The following is a 17,655-nucleotide window of genomic DNA, read 5'->3' on the forward strand; positions in this document are numbered from 1 at the left end:
AACAAAACAGTTGCGGTAGGTATCGGTAATTGGTATTGGCGAGTACTAAAAAAAAAGGTATCGGTACTCGCTGTAAAAAGAATGGTATCGATGCATCCCTAATGCAAACCAATCAATATACGCTTATTGGGATTTTTTTTTTTTTTTTTTTACCAAAGACGTAACAGAATACATTTTTGCCAAAATGTATGAAGACTTTTTTTTTTTGTTTTTTTATTGGATATGTATTTTTATTTTTCAAAATTTTCAGTTTTTTTCATTTACATAATAAAAAAATAAAAACCCAGAGAGGATCAAATAGCACTAAAAGAAAGCTCGATTTGTGTGGAAAAAATTATATAAATTTTGTTTGGGTACAGCGCTGCATGACCGCGCAATTGTCAGTTAAAATAGTGCAGTGGTGAATAGCAAAAAAAAAAATGGCCAGGTCATGAAGGCGGTAAAACCTTTCCGGAGGTGAAGTGGCTAAGGCTCCATTCACACTTTGCAATTTGGAATTGCAGGCATAGTCTCTGTGATTCTGCCCGCGACTCCATAACACGTGGTAATGGCTGCACAATGTGCAAAGAGTCTTTGGGTGCCATTTGGTTACAGCGTTGCATTACCGCGCAATTCCCTGTTAAAGTAGCACAGTGCTAAATAGCAAGAAACGGCCTGGCCACGAAGGGGGCAAAACCTTCCGGAGCTGAGGCTGGGTTCACACTGTTGCAAATTGGATGCGGGTTTCAACCGCATCCAATTCACATGTCAAGAGATTGTGACTCTCTCTATGGCGCCGGTTCACACATCACCGGAGCAGCTCCGGTGCGAATTGCACAGGAGTCCTGTGCATCTTCTGATCCGTTTCAGGTCCGAATGCAGCCAAAAATTCAAGCTGAAATCGGACCTGAAACGGTGAAAGGGGACGCACCGGACCCCTGCTGTGAGCCGCCCCGTGCCTGAAGTGGTTAAAAACTGAGAACGCCACTTATTTGACCGCATGCACTCTTATCTGTGCACACTTTTGTTGTTGTGAATGGTGCATTCCTTTTCAGTGGCACCCCCAATGCGCATTCACAGGGTAACCAATGACCCCCTTAATACATGCAACAGAATCACATACGTTACTTTGTGGGGTATGTTTTTTTTGTTTGGTGGAAGCCTATTGAAAATTAATTGGCATTCTGAACACAACATACGTAAAATGTGAATGTGCCACCAGCAGGGCCGGGACAAGGTCATCTAGAGCCCAGGGCGAACATGCCAAATTGGGCCCCCCCCCAAGAGCAATATGTGTCAGCAAAATCATTATGTGTCAGCAAAATCTCTCCCCCCAAAAAAAAATTGTGGACCAGTCTGCATGCTTACCCTCTAAGCAGAAATTCCCATTCCCTACCAGTACAAATCCACCCCTCTGCTAGCACAAATCCTCAACCCCTCAAATTTCCCCTTCGAGCACAAATCCTCTCCTCCCAACTCCAGATCCCCCCTCCCAGCACAAATCCCACTCCCCCAACCTAGCACAAATCCCCCCTCCTAACACAAATCCTCTTCCCCCATCCCTCTTCCCAACACAAATCCCCCCCAAATCACCATTCCCAGCACACCTCTCCAAACCTCCCCTCCTAGAACAATTTTTACCCCCTGCCGCCCCCCACACCCCCCCGAACATAAATCTCCGCCCAATCTCCTTGTGGTACCCCCCCAGCTCACATGATACCACAGTGCCCAGGGCAGCCGCCCCTCCTGGCCACCTCTGGCCACCAGTAGACAACCCAAATCGGCTTTCTACAAACCAGCTGCATGTGTTCACCACCAAGCTGTGAAAGTAGTCTAGAAAATCCCCAATTAAGTGAATGTTGGGTGACTGTATCCGTGACATGTGTGCCTGGAGCCTGCCGTCCAGGAATGTCTTCAATTATTTGTCTTCCCAGAAGTGTGTTTCCAGCTCCGGGGCTGGCTAACGTTTCAGTGTTTTGACTATGGGCCGGCATTGTGGAACAGAACGTCTCATTGTATGGCGCGGGGGGCTCGCACTCACACCGGCTCATCTCGTCTTGCATGCCAAGCTCCTTGATCTCCTTTATCCAAACACGCAGACGGGAGAGGGGGACATCCACTTCAGAGCAACGTGACGCGTTTGAAGTTGTCGGCGGGAGAGGCGACGGAGCCCCTCTGCCCCATTGGCTTTTCTTCCGAAATGTGAGCGCACAGGAAGAGACGACCGGGTTTGAGTTGGATGGAGTTCCCGGGGAGACAATGGCCTGGATTGATGGAGAAAGGGGAAGCGGGTGCCTAATGAGACTGTCACATTCACTGCTTTATAAACAGACACCGTCAGCTTTACATGAACTGGTATTTGTTGTTAGGGTTATTATGAACTGCGAAAGTACCTTCACTGACGGTGATACAATCCGCACCCAGCAGAGGGAGGGGGAGCTTCGGGAGCAGTCACTGTAGGGGGGTCTCCAAACTTTCTAAACAAAGGGCCAGTTTACTGTCCTCCATACTTTACGAGGGCCGGTCTGTGGCCATTGGGAGTGGAAATTATCCTGGCGTCAGTGAGATTAAAAATGCGTCAATGGGAGAAATAGTGCCCCATCATTGGTGTCAGTGGGGGGAATAGTGCCCCATCATTGTTGTCAGTGGGAGGAATAGTGCCCCATCATTGTTGTCAGTGGGAGGAATAGTGCCCCATCATTGTTGTCAGTGGGAGGAATAGTGCCCCATCATTGGTGTCAGTGGGGGGAATAGTGCCCCATCATTGTTGTCAGTGGGAGGAATAGTGCCCCATCATTGTTGTCAGTGGGAGGAATAGTGCCCCATCATTGTTGTCAGTGGGAGGAATAGTGCCCCATCATTGGTGTCAGTGGGGGGAATAGTGCCCCATCATTGTTGTCAGTGGAAGGAAAAGTGCCCCATCATTGGTGTCAGCGGGAGGAATAGTGCACCATCATTGGTGTCAGTGGGAGGAATAGTGCCCCATCATTGGTGTCAGTGGGAGGAAGAGTGCCCCATCATTGGTGTCAGTGGGAGGAAGAGTGCCCCATCATTGTTGTCAGTGGGAGGAATAGTGCCCCATCATTGTCAGTGGGAGGAATAGTGCCCCATCATTGCTGTCAGTGGGAGGAATAGTGCCCCATCATTGTTGTCAGTGGGAGGAAGAATATCCCATCATTGTTGTCAGTGGGAGGAAGAGTGCCCCATCATTGGTGTCAGTGGGAGAAATAGTGCCCCATCATTGGTGTCAGTGGGAGAAATAGTGCCCCATCATTGGTGTCAGTGGGAGGAAGAGTGCCCCATCATTGGCGCTATTTGGAGAAATAGTGCCCCATCATTGGCGGCATTGGGAGAAATAGTGCCCCATCATTGGTGTCAGTGAGAGGAAGAATGCCCCATCATTGGTGTCAGTGAGAGGAAGAATGCCCCATCATTGGTGTCAGTGAGAGGAAGAATGCCCCATCATTGGTGTCAGTGGGAGTTAGAATGCCACATCATTGGTGTCAGTGGGGGGAAGAGTGCCCCATCATTAGCAACAGTGGGAAAATAGTGCCCCACCATTGGTGTCAATTGGAGGAAGAGTGCCCCATCCTTGGTGTCAGTGGGAGGAATAGTGCCCCATTGTTGGTGTCAGTGGGATAATTAGTGCCCCATCGTTTTCATCAGTGGAAGAATTAGTGATCCACCAGAATTCTGATATCACCACTGAAAGGCAAAGACGTCATATGACTTCCTTGGGCTGGAAGTGGTTAAGGAGGAACTGCAGTCTGCTCACATAATTTGTAACAAAAACATCTTCGCCATTCTGAAGCTTCCCTCCAACCACTTTGCGTATTATTTTATATATACTGTGATTCTGGACTTGCCTAATATGCTGCAGAAATCTCCCTCCACTGAGTCTGGCTGCAGCCATTTTAACTGTGGGCAGCTGAAGCTGCTGCCTGTTCACTTCCTGGATTTACACAGAGGCACGCCTCCAGCTCTGCAGCTCTCATTGGGCCTCTTATGACTGACCCCCTCTCCCTTCCTAGCAAACTCTCACAAGAGTTAGTGAGAGAGAGAGCGAGCTGTGCATGATGTCATAAGCCTAGGCTAATGACCAGACAAGAAACAGGAAGTGGGCTGTATAAGGGATTTACTGGCAGAAAAAAAAAAAATGATCCAAAGTTAAAACGGACAGAAGATTTAATAGATGGAAAGATGAAAAAATGACTGAAGTTCTGCTTTAAGTTGTGCTGCGGCCAGGAGGAAACTGTGGGCTGATCTGGGAAGCAGAAAGTGCAGGGTCTGGAGGAGGGGCTGGAGTCAGCTTTTCAGAGTAAGTTGAAGGGGGAACAGAGACAGGGTGGTGCTGCGGCTGCACAGAGAGGTGCAGGATCTGTAGGAAAAGTTCTGTCCTCCTCACTGCTGCGGACTGCTGAGATGGGGGTTGCAGAGATGAGCCTCTCTACAGCTACAAAGAGAAGTGCAGGATCTGGCCAAGGAGTTCTGTCCTCCTCGCTACTGATGACTAATGAGACAAGATGAGGGGGATGCCACAGCTGCAAGAGAGTTGCTAGGGCCACATGAAATGGCCTGGGGGGGGGGCACATTTGGCCAGCGGGCCTTGTGTTTGACACATGTGGTCTAGTGCATAACTCCCAAATTTTGGAGATGGGAATGAGGGACACCTATTAGCAACAGTATGTATGTAAGAGAATGATAAACTACCATTCCTCCCATTGACACCAATGATGGGACACTATGCCACCCACTGACACCAACAATGGGACACTATTCCACCCACTGACACCAATGATGGGACACTATCCCTCCCACTGACACCAATGACGGGGCACTATGTCACCCACTGACACCAACGATGGGACACTATGCCACCCACTGACACCAACGATGGGACACTATGCCACCCACTGACATGAACAATGGGACACTAGGTCACCCACTGACACCAACGATGGGGCACTATGCCACCCACTGACACCAACGATGGGGCACTATGCCACCCACTGACACCAACGATGGGACACTATGCCACCCAGTCACACCAACAATGGGACACTATTCTACCCACTGACACCAACGATGGGACACTATGCCACCCACTGACACCAACGATGGGACACTATGCCACCCACTGACACCAACGATGGGACACTATGCCACCCACTGACATGAACAATGGGACACTAGGTCACCCACTGACACCAACGATGGGGCACTATGCCACCCACTGACACCAACGATGGGACACTATGCCACCCACTGACACCAACGATGGGACACTATGCCACCCACTGACACCAACGATGGGACACTATGCCACCCAGTGACACCAACAATGGGACACTATTCTACCCACTGACACCAACGATGGGACACTATGCCACCCACTGACACCAACGATGGGACACTATGCCACCCACTGACACCAACGATGGGGCACAATATCTCCCACCAACACCAATGATGGGGCTGTAATGCTCCTATTCACGCTTATGCTGGGACAATATTCCTCCCACTGATACCAATGATTGGGCACTATTCTTCCCACTGACACAAACAATGGGGCACTGTTGATATGACAGATCCAAAAGAAGCACTGCTCCAAACTGTGATATCCAAATGCATGATGCAGGTAAAAACAACACACAACCAACTCCAAATCAGGATGCCCTTCCCACATCCGAAACGAATGGTAGTGTAGCTTCAATTGAAGAGCCGGCACAACCGGATAATTCATCTGTATTTTTATTGTAAAACCAAGTTGTAACAGGCAAACTGACTCGTTTCGGCAATAGCCTTGTTCACAGCGCTGTCCAAATATGACAGGAACACACACATATATATATATATATATACATATACATATATACATATATACATATATACACAATATGTGATTTCTAAGCACCTCCCTCAATTAATTATTTAAATGAGTGATGTCATGAATGAATACAATCAAGAGAAAGCAGGTGTAGAGAATGTTACAAAAATGTAAGAATAATGTTTTAACTTGGCTTTACAATAAAGAATACAGATGAATTATCCAGTTGTGCCAGCTCTTTCATTGAACTACAATAGGGCACTATTCCTCCCACTGACACCAACAATGGGGCACTATTCCTCCCACTGACACCAACAATGGGGCACTATTCCTCCCACTGACACCAACAACGGGGCACTATTCCTCCCACTGACACCAACAATGGGGCACTATTCCTCCCACTGACACCAACAATGGGGCACTATTCCTCCCACTGACACCAACAACGGGGCACTATTCTCCCCACTGACACCAACAATTGGGCATTATTTCTCCCACTGACACCAACAATAGGGTACTATTCCTCCCACTGACACCAACAATGGGGTACTATTCCTCCCACTGACACCAACAATGGGGTACTATTCCTCCCACTGACATGAACAATGGAGCTCTATTCCTCCCACTGACACCAACAATGGGGCATTATTTCTCCCACTGACACCAACAATGGGATACTATTCCTCCCACTGACACAAACAATGGGGTACTATTCCTCCCACTGACACCAATGATGGGGCACTATTCCTTCCCCCGACACCAACAATGGGGTACTATTCCTTCCACTGACACCAATGATGGGGCACTATTCCTTCCCCCGACACCAACAATGGGGTACTATTCCTTCCACTGACACCAATGATGGGACACTATATCTCGTTCTAGTACCAGCCATGGGGCACTATTACTCCTCCTCGTAATACCAGTGATGGTACATTTTCTTCTCCCACTGGCTACAGTCCGGCCCCTCTAAAACTTGAAGGACAGTAACCTGACCCTTTGTTTATAAAGTTTGCAGACCCCCGATCTAGTACAAGAAGGCTAGCAGCAGCACACTGGGATCTCTCACACCGGTCTGCACTCACTAATGCCCTTGGATAGTTGGATGCCTCCTTCCAGTATCTTCCAGACATGTCTCCTGGGAATTCTTCAGACCAGTTTCCCAAAAAGAAGTTCCTCAGTCAGCTCCAGAAAACTTCTGTAGAATAGCCCCTCCATCTAGACATAGCTGGGACCTTGATGAGCAGTAGAAGCATGGCAGGATACCTCCAGGGTGGGATCTCCTCCTTTAAGACATGAACCCCTCTGTTCCAGGCCCCATACGATTTATGCTCCCTCTCAGCCACCATCTGGGCACTCTCCCCTAGGGATTGGCTAAGACTACATAAATATTCAGTGTCTGATTTGACTCTCCCAGCCCTCTATATTCCAGACCCCCCCCCCAGATATATTAGGGGGGTCTTAATAGCATCATGGGCCCCTTGGGCAAAGTAATGCCCAGGGTCCCCTACCAGCCTGTCATTCTAATTGTAGATTTAGCCTGGGCTTCTGTGGATTCCGGGACACGGCCGTCCTGGGACAGCTTAGAATAAAGTGTGACTGTCCCAGTGAATCCGGGACAGTTGGCAAGAATGATGTAATGCAAAATTCTCATGGGGCCCACATGCACCTGGGGGCCCTGGGCACTGCCCTGGGTAAGTAGTCAACCCTGCATCATGTGCAGACACATCTCAGGCCCCAATTATCTGGCCGACCTGTGGGGTATCTGCGCATGCGCAAACAGTAATGAAAATTCTGTAATGCCTTGTCCTGGCGGTCACTACTGCCCATGACCAATTCCCAATGAATGGGACCGCGCTGCAACCGCGTGCTCTGCATGGGGGTTAGGTTTTTTACTGGTTAAAACAGATAGACAGATCAGCAGACATAACACTTCCTCACTGTCTGCCCTCTCAAAAGTGATCCTCCACAGATTACTCTTCAGAGTGCAGTGTTAGTATAAATGAGCTCCTAGGAGGAAGCAGATGGTGGGAAGTTCATTATATGGGTGTTCAGTAGGTCACTTTCCACTATTGGTTCTGGGAGACACATGGGTCACTCCTCCTTATGTCTGCATTTCAGGATGAACTATAAAAGGTCCAAAGTGTGACTGCAAGCTCCACCTGTCTGGGGACACAATGGGGACACACTGGGGGGCCCAATCAGGACCAGCCGGGATCCGCTCCGCCTCCTAGGACTGCAGATTCCACCCGCACAGAGCACAGCACAGGGGGCGGGGCCACACAGGCAGTCCGTGACCAGCAAATCCCTGCGCGGGCCCGGCTCCGCCCACCTGCGTATGGAAGTGGGCGGGCCCGAGGAAATGCGCGCATTTGTGAGCGGAGAGCGAGCCCGCCATTTCCTGAGGTAATGTTTGCGCGCCTCACCCCGGGTGTACACCCGAACCCATCTACACCCCACACCCCTGCACGGCTGTCTGTGTCATTGTAGGTGTGACTGCGAGGGGGAGGAGTCTCCGTGTACCACCAGTGGGGCTAACCTGTGTGAGAATACATTTCCAGAAATGTTTATGTATTCCATAAAGTGTGTGTGTGTGTAGGCCTCACTACTTACCTCAGACGTGGCGGGCTGAACCCCCCCCCCCTCCTCCAACTATGCACCCCCCTGAACTATGACACCCCTCTCTGACCCCCCCCCCCCGACTATGGCACCCCCCTCTGACCGCCCCAACTATGACCCCCGATTATGACACCCCCTCTACCCCCCTGACCATGGTGCCCCCTCTGACTTCCCCGGACTTTGGCACCCCCCCTGACCCCACCTCGACTATGGCACCCCCCTCTGACCCCCCCCCGATTATGACACCCCCCTCTGACCCCCCAACTATGACCGCCCCGATTATGACACCCCCCTCTACCCCCCCGACCCCACCTCGACCATGGTGCCCTCTCTGACCTCCCCCGACTATGGCACCCCCCCTGACCCCACCTCGACTATGGCACCCCCCTCTGACCTCCCCCAACTATGGCACCTCCAACTATGGCGCCCCTTCTGACTCCCCAGACTAGGGCACCCCCCAACTATGACATCCCCTCTGACCCCCCCAACTATGGCGCCCCCACTGACCCCCCCCCGACTAGGGCACCCCCAAACTATGGCGCCCCCTCTGACCTCCCTCCTCGGTGCACCCCCTCTGACCTCCCCCTGACTATGGTGCCCCCCCTTCTGACCTCTCCAGGGCTATGGCACAGGTGCACCTCTCTGATCTCCCCCTGACTATAGTGCCCCCCGCCCTCCCCTGACTATGGCACCCCCCCTCTGACCTCCCCCTGAATATTGCTTCCCCCTGACTATAGTGCCCCCCCTGCCCTCTCCTGACTATGGTACCCCCCTGCCCTCCATTGACTATGGCACCCCCCTCTGACCTTCCCCAACTATGGTGCCCCCCTCTGACCTCCCCCTGAATATCGCTTCCCCCTCTGACCTCCCCCCGACTATGGTGCCCTCCCTGGACTATGGAACAGGCGCACCTCTGATCCCCCCTGGACTATGGCATAGGCGCACCTCTCTGATCTCCCCCTGACTATGGTGTCCCCCTCTGACCTCCCTCCTCACAGTGCCCCCCTCTGACCTCCCCTGACAGTGGCACCTCCCCCCGACCATGGCGCCCCCCTCTGACCTCCTCCCGACTATGGTGCTGCCCCTCTGACCTCCACCCGACTATGGCGCTTCCCTTAAGACCTCCCTCTGACTATGCCCCCCACCCCGATCTTCTGACTATGAAACCCCCCTCTGACCTCCCTCCTCAAGGTGCCGTCCCTCCCTCTATCTAAGGTGCCTCCCTCTGACCCCTCTCCTCACAGCACCCCCTCTGACTTTCCCTTGACTATGGCGCCTCCTCTGTACAGTACTCTTTCTGGTGCGTTACCGTCACTGGGGAGGACGAACACCCCCGCCATTGTCCGTGAGGAAAAATACTTTTGGGGGCGGTGGGACGTCACTGCCATTGTGAAGTAAAAGAGTCATGTAATATTCTTCTGGGGAAGGGGGAAAAGCACTGCCATTATCAGAGTGGGGGAGGAGGGTACCACTGCCATTGTAAGACTGAGGAAAAATGGAAGGAGGGGGGGGGTGTCACGGCCTTTGTCAGGACATGTTAAGACTAGCAGTTCTGGGGTGTGTTTAGCGCTATGATAAAGTGCCAGTTCACACAGGAGCGACTTAGCCGCCTGACAAGTCGCGCTCCCCTCTGTACTATGGAACCGTTCTAATAGGAGCGACTCAAGTGAGAACCCCCCCTCCTGAACCGTACCAGGCCGCATGCCCTCAACATGGGGGGTGGGAGCTTTGGGTAAGGGGGTGCCCTGCGGCCCCTTCACCCCAAAGCACCTTGTCCCCATGTTGATGAGGACAAGGGCCTCTTCCCTACAACCCTGGCCATTGGTTGTCGGGGTCTGCGGGCGGGGGGCTTATTGGAATCCGGGAGCCCACTTTAATAAGGGGGCCCCCAGATCCCGGCCCCCCACCCTATGTGAATGAGTCACAAAAAAAAAACATGTTTTGCAAGAAATTTATTAACCGGTTCCCGACCAGCGCACGACGATGTACGTCGAAAGAATGGCACCGGCAGGCATATTGGCGTACATGTACGTCCAATCTTCAATGCCGCCCTGCCATCGGGAACGCGCCATCGGCGGCGCACTCCCGCGCTGGTCGGGACCCCCGTGAGTCTGGTCGCGGGACCCACGGACTCGATCGCCACGGGCATACCCGCGATCGTCTCACGGGACGGCTGAATGGAGGAAATGCCGTGTAAACAGCATTTCTCCATTCTGCCTAGCAACTAGTGACGTTGATCTCTGCTCCATGTGATTGGAGCAGAGATCAGTGTTCACTAAATGAAAGCCCAACCCCCCCACAGTTAGTAACACACCCCTAGGAAAACTGCATTTATATAGCAGTGATTACTGTATAAATGACAATGGTCCCAAAAATGTGTCAAAAATGTCCGATGGGTCCCCCACAATGTCGCAGTCACAATAAAAATCGCTGATCGCCGCCATTACTAGTAAAAAAAAATAATAAAAAATTATTAATAAAAATTCTATAAAACTATCCCCTATTTTGTAAACGCTATAACTTTTGCGCAAACCAATCAATAATCGCTTATTGTTTTTTTTTTTTACCAAAAATATGTAGAAGAATACGTATCGGCCTAAACTGAGGGAAAAAAATGATTTTTTTGGGGGATATTTATTATAACAAAAAGTAAAAAATAATGCGTTTTTTTCAAAATTGTCGCTTATTTGTTTATAGCGCAAAAAATAAAACCGCAGGGGTGATCAAATACCACCAAAAGAAAGCTCTGTTTGTGGGAAAAAAAGGACGTCAGTTTTGTTTGGGAGCCACGTCGCACGACTGCGCAATTGTCAGTTAAAGCGACGCAGTGCCGAATCACAAAAAGTGGTCTGGTCTTTGACCAGCAAAATGGTCCGGTCTGTAAGTGGTTAATCAGCTCCGGGGGTCTCCTTCCGACTTCCGGGGTCTTCTTCCGACTTCTCCGCTCTGTTCGGCCTCTTCTCCTGGTGTCTGGCCTCTTCTCCCGCTCTCCGGCGTCTTCTCCCGGGCTTCTCTGCTATCTTCTTGCAGCTCTCTTACTAGCGGAGGAGCCCGGTCTCCTCCGTCCTTCTTCCATCTTCTCTCTTCTTTCTTCTTCCGATGTTGACACAACGATCTCTCCCGCTGAAATGGCTTGTGCGACGTGCGTGGCGACTTACATAGGTATGGGGCGTGGTCACCGGGCGATGTCACATAGTGACCCGTCCCTTATGATGTCAAGCCATTTCAGAGGCAGAGAGCGTTGTGTCAACATTGGATGACGAAAGAAGAGAGAAGGAGGAAAAAGGACGGAGGAGCCCGGGAGCTGCAAGAAGATAGCGGAGGAGCACAGGAGAAGACGCCGGAGAGCGGGAGAAGAGGCCGAACAGAGCGGAGAAGTCGGAAGAAGACCCCTGGAGCTGATTAATAAATAACTTTAAAAACCTGTTTTTTTTGTGACACTTTTTTCCCCCAGGTGAATGGGTAGGCGTACGATGTACCCCTTACTCATTGACATAGGGTGGGGGGCTGGGATCTGGGGGCCCCCTTATTAAAGGGGGCTCCCGGATTCCGATAAGCCCCCTGCCCGCAGACCCCGACAACCAACGGCCAGGGTTGTCGAGAAGAGGCCCTTGTCCTCATGAACATGGGGACAAGGTGCTTTGGGGTGGGGGGGCCGCAGAGCGCCCCCCTTCCCCAAAGCACCCACCCCCCATTTTGAGGGCATGCAGCCTTATACGGTTCAGGAGGGGGGGAGGCACTCGCTCGCCCCCACCCCCTTTCCTGACCGGCCAGGCTGCATGCTCGGATAATCTATACCAGCCCTAAGGGCCTGGTATGCTCCCGGAGGGGGAACCCATGCCGGTTTTTTTATTTAAAATTTAGCGTGGAGTTCCTCGAGAGCTGATTATTCTGTGAGAGAGGTGACATTGTCGCTTCAATATAGATGGAGATCTGACTTGGAGGCGACTTACATTTAAATCAATGGGTACAAGTCGCCTAGAAGTCGGATAGAAGTAGTACAGGAACCTTTTCTGAAGTCGGAGCGACTTAAGTAGTGTGCATTAAGACAGCTCTCATTCACTTACATTGATTTTTACATGTAGCGTGACTTGAGGCGACTAGGGACGACTTGAAGTCGGATCCAAAGTTGCCCCTGTGTGAATGGAGTCTTAGCAGTGCACCTTTTTATTTATTTTTATGGGGGGGGGGGGCTTTGATGAAACTTTAGGGGTCTAATGCCTCTTTTTTTGAGACAAAGAAAGGGACTGAAGACATAGAGTCCTCATTCCCTTTCTCTGTAGCCTCAGCTGCACTGCGTATGAATGTATAGGGGTCTGTAGAGGCTTCTATTCATTCACAAGCTGAAGCATGTTAAACAAAGTGTACTATGCTTCAGTGATTAAATGAACACAGGAACGATCGGTACAGATTGCTCACTGTGTTCATTCACCCATTCAACCCAGCCGCAATCTCCATCCTGAACACAACACCAATCTTCTGCCCCAGCAACAGCTGCAGCTTGCGGGAGGGAAAGCAGTCCAGCAGCTCTTGTAAGGAGGGGGCATGGGAGATTGGGGATGGGGGGGGTCTACTTTTAGAGGTAAATTCCCCCCTGTGACTCCCTTTCAGCACTTGAAGATGGTGGGTTGGGAGAAGAGGGGAAGCCAGCCAGCAGCGCTGTAGGGAGGGGTCATGGGGGATTGGTGATGGGGGCAGGCACAGTACAAGGGGGTTGGAGCAGTGCCTCCCATGCTGCCCCCGAACCTGAGTGCTTTCACACTGGGGTGGCGCGCTGGGATGTTAGAAAAAGTCCTGCAAGCAGCATCCTTGGGGCGGTTTGGTAGCGCTCCCAAAATGCCTCTTCCCATTGCAATGAATCCAGCGCTTCAGAAAAAGTGACACTAAAACGAGTGGCGCTTTACCGTTTAACGCACGGACGGCCCCAGTGTGAAAGGGGTCTTAGAAGTAAATCCCCCTGTGCCTCCCTTGCAGCACTCGAAGCCGGCGGGAGGAGAAGCTGGTAGCTGCAGGGGAGCCACAGAGGATATCTACATAAATATATTAGCAAGAACACTTGCGGACATCTTGCTACTATATTTATGCAGATAAGCTCACTCAATTGCTGAAATTAGTTTGCTAATTTAAAGCGGGATTTGGTGGAGCAAGATGTCCACTGCCCCGCCTGCTTACTGTAGGTGTGATGAGGCCCAATGTAAGGTGTACCAAGATGGGCTTAGCAGTGTACATTTCATAAGTGTTAGTTGATTTCTGCCATGCGCATGCGCAGTAGCCGGTCGAGCATTTTGTCAGGCAAATTCCTCTGCGCACCGATGCCAGCCACTGAAGGGATGTATGACGCGTTGCGCCTGCACAGTGAGCGTGGTTTGGTGACGCGGGTTGCACATTCGGCCAGGTTGGTCATTTTGTCACAACACCAGGACCCGCTGGTTGGCTTTGTCCAATCACAGCCCAGAGCCCTGTGTTCACAATCGACAGAGCTCTGAACAGATGGAATGATCGCTTTGTTTCTTTTACCCTGCAAAGCAAGGAAAAAGAAATAAAACTGATCTGTATTAATTAATTGTAAATAATTAATCCCTTGATCACCCTAGATGTAAAACTTTCCCTAGCCAGTGTCACTAGTACAGTGACAGTGTATGGCAGGGATATGCAATTAGCGGACCTCCAGCTGTTGTAGAACTATATGTCCCATGAGGCATAGCAAGACTCTGACAGCCACAAGCATGACACCCAGAGGCAGAGGCATGATGGGACTTGTAATTTTGTAACAGCTGGAGGTCCACTAATTCCATATCCCTCGTGTATAGTATTATCACTGTATTGGTGGCAGTGGAAGTTAGCGCGGCAGAAAATCTGACGCTATCACAGTCCCATTATGAGTTGCTGATCACCGCCATTACTAGTAGATAAAAAACAATAATAATTCATGTATATATACCAGAGTTTATAGACGCTGTAACTTTCACGCAAACCAATCAATATACACGTATTGGGATTTTTTTTTTAACAGACATGTAGCAGAATACATTTTTGGCCAAAATTTATGAACAGATTGTATTTATTTTAATTTTTTTATTGGAAATGTTTTATAACAGAAAGTAAAAAATATTGTTGGTGCTTTTGTCAACTTTTTGATCTTTTTACCTTTTTATAAGATAAAAAATAAAAACCCCAGTGGTGATCAAATACCACAAAAATAAAACTTATTTGTGTGAAAAAAAAATTAGATAAATTACATTTGGGTACAGTGTTGCATGGCAATTGCCAGTTAAAGTAGCGCAGTGCTGAATAGCAAAAAATGGCCTTGTCAGGAAGGAGGGTAAAACCTTCCGGAGGTGATGTGATTAATACATCTTTAAATGTTTTTTTGTTTTGTTTTTTATTATAAGCGGTGCAGGAACCTGAATTGATCTCAGTATCGGCCTCCTGCAACCCCTGTACAGATGAGCTCAGACTGGGAGAGGGAGAAATAGGTTAAGGAGCCAATGTGTTGTGTTGCATGCATGTGCTTACAAGGAGCTGATAGGAGGAGAGAGCAGAGAGATCATCAGTCTGCTGCTTCTTATGATGTCTAGTCACAGAGTAGAGGAGAGACAAGACCTGTAAGTGTTATTTAACCCCCCCCCCCCCACCACACACACACACACACACACACACACACACACACACACACACACACACACACGCGGTATATTCAGCAATCCTCGATCCCTTGCCATTCTTTAACAAATCCAGTGCGGGTTGTAACTGGGCGAGGGGAATTCTTGGAAGAGATTTCCTCTCACTTCCTGTCTGGGTGTCAATATGGTTCCCTGGACAGGAAAGTGATGAAAAATCTCCCCAATGATCCTATAGACAGCAATATATTGAAGGCTAATTGAAGTTGTAGCCTTCCCCTACTCTAATCTAAAACAAAAGAGCATTCTTATTGCTGTCTTCATGAAGATTCCCCCTTGTTTTCTTGAGGAGAAGGGTAGGAAATACACTTTTGGGGCCATTTATATAGTGAGGAGGGAGAGGGGGGGGGCAGGGCAGAGTCTATGGACGCGCACAGCCCGGCTCGGGATCAAACCTGCGCAGGCACCCTCATAGAAGCAGCTTGCTATGGGGGCACTCAGAGAAGAGGAGGAGCCAGGAGCACCGACGGGGGACCCCAGAAGAGGAGGATTGGGGCTGCTCTGTGCAGTAACATTACACAGAGCAGGTAAGTATAACATGTTTGGTATTTGAATAAAAAAACAAATGAGGCTTTACAATCACTTTAAGGTGTTTCTACATCTAGAAGAAACGGTCTTATCTTGTAGCTCTCCTCCTAAGATACAATTAGAATGGCAGCTATCTCAGAATGCTTTACATAGCAAATTTAAAGGTACAAGTGTGAGCAAATTTTTTCCCCTCAATTATCCACCTACAGAAAGAAGATCCATGCTGAGAAGATCACCAAGATGGGCGGTTGGAATTCACATTTGTTTCTATGCTGCTGGTGTTGAGCTGCACAGGTAGGAGTTGTAGAATTCTGTACTGCAAAGGTCAGCTTATACTTTCATCATTATTCTTTGTGTCATAGCAGGCGTGATCACCAATCTGGAATGACTGAAACCTGAACACAGAGGATGATGTGGGTGGAATATTACTGTTAGAAATAAATGCCCATACATGAGTTATATATGTAACTAAAGAGGATACATCTTCCACTGCTCTTCCCTGTGTACAGATTACATCTTATTCTATAAACATTGATGCTCTCTCATTTAATGTTTATTCTCTTTGATGTCAAATTGATGCTCTCTGATCTAATGTTTATTCTCTCTGATGTCACAGTGCTGCTCTCTGATCTAATGTTTATTCTCTCTGATGTCACAGTGATGCTCTCTGATCTAATGTTTATTCTCTCTGATGTCACAGTGCTGCTCTCTGATCTAATGTTTATTCTCTCTGATGTCACACTGATGCTCTTATGTCACATTGATGCCCCCCGATGTTACATTGATACCCTCCGATGTCACATTGATGCTCTCTGATGTCACATTGATGCTCTCTGATGTCACACTGTTCTCTGATGTCACACTGTTGTTCTCTGATGTCACACTGTTCTCTGATGTCACACTGTTCTCTGATGTCAGATTGATACTCTCTGAAAAAATTATAATGGCTAGTGTGTCCTAGTAGATAAGGCACCTCATCCTGAAAATGTAAGTGTTAATAGGGAACAGACGAAAAAGGGATTATTGCAGTGCCAGCGATAACTCAATACACAAATTATATAGAAAAAAACACATTTTATTACAGTGAATTAAAAACATTAGTACATTATGTTGAATCACATATGGAAGGGAGCACTTTATAATATTTTGTTGACCATAAGGAGATGGTGGTAGATATAACAATATATGTGTCTGGCAGTCTGTATTTAGTACATGCTGCTAGACTACATAATGCTAATTTCTTATCACGATCACCATATTATAAGCTGTTATATTTCTTACACCACTAACACACTATCCTTATCACATTGATCTCCATGGCGTTTTTTGCCATAAGTAATCATGATGATTCATTCAATGACCTTTTATGCACGTTTTCCTTTTCATCACATTTTTGCAGTCACATTTTGCACCTTCTTGATGTATTGTAGAAGGGGGTAACAAAAAAAAATATGAGTATCCCCTAGTTTTTTCATAATTACACACTTGCACTTTTACTATTCGATTCAGTTCATTAATTATATAATATGAGATTTAGGAAATAACTATAATTAATCTTATCAGGCAAAGTCAGCTATATTTCAGCCTTCTAGGCCTATATACAAGTCTTATAACATGTATAATCTATGCATAATACACAGGCAATAATGTGCGTTTGGCAGCACCTGGAGGGGATCCCAATATATTTTGAGCTCCTTCCTTGCTAATAATTAAAAAAAATTAGCAATGTCGCCTTTTACCTTATTAGCATCATCTTTTGCTACAGTTGATTTCTATGACCCATGTTATAATAGCAATCTAATATGTATACAGCAGACTAATTACAATAATTTTCAGGTGTTTTGGTTTCTGAGTTTCCCCTATGGGGGAGGGCATACTAACCTGCGACCACTTGCAAGCCTCATGGGCCGGGGCTGTTCTCCCCTTGGGTGAGCGCATTTCCCAAGCAGGGTTCGGGATCATCATTGGGGGAATTCTTTATTTTCTTCTGTCCTTTTTAACAAAGAAGTCTCTGGATAAGTG

At 48.7% G+C, this 17,655-nt stretch overlaps 1 long non-coding RNA gene across 1 annotated transcript in view; it reads left to right on the forward strand.

Annotated features, from left to right (window-relative positions):
• Positions 1–8,128: 8,128 nt before the first annotated feature.
• The window catches only part of LOC143936142 (uncharacterized), a 224,863-nt gene continuing 215,336 nt past the window's right edge, over positions 8,129–17,655 (forward strand). Inside the window, exons 1-2 of the long non-coding RNA XR_013263620.1 lie at positions 8,129–8,212; positions 15,843–15,927. This is a non-coding gene — a long non-coding RNA (uncharacterized LOC143936142). The remainder of the gene's footprint in view (positions 8,213–15,842; positions 15,928–17,655) is intronic.

This window comes from Lithobates pipiens, unplaced genomic scaffold (genome assembly GCF_037356315.1).
Source record: "Lithobates pipiens isolate NorthernLeopardFrog02 unplaced genomic scaffold, aLitPip1_a1.2 Scaffold_28, whole genome shotgun sequence".
NCBI lineage: Eukaryota > Metazoa > Chordata > Amphibia > Anura > Ranidae > Lithobates > Lithobates pipiens.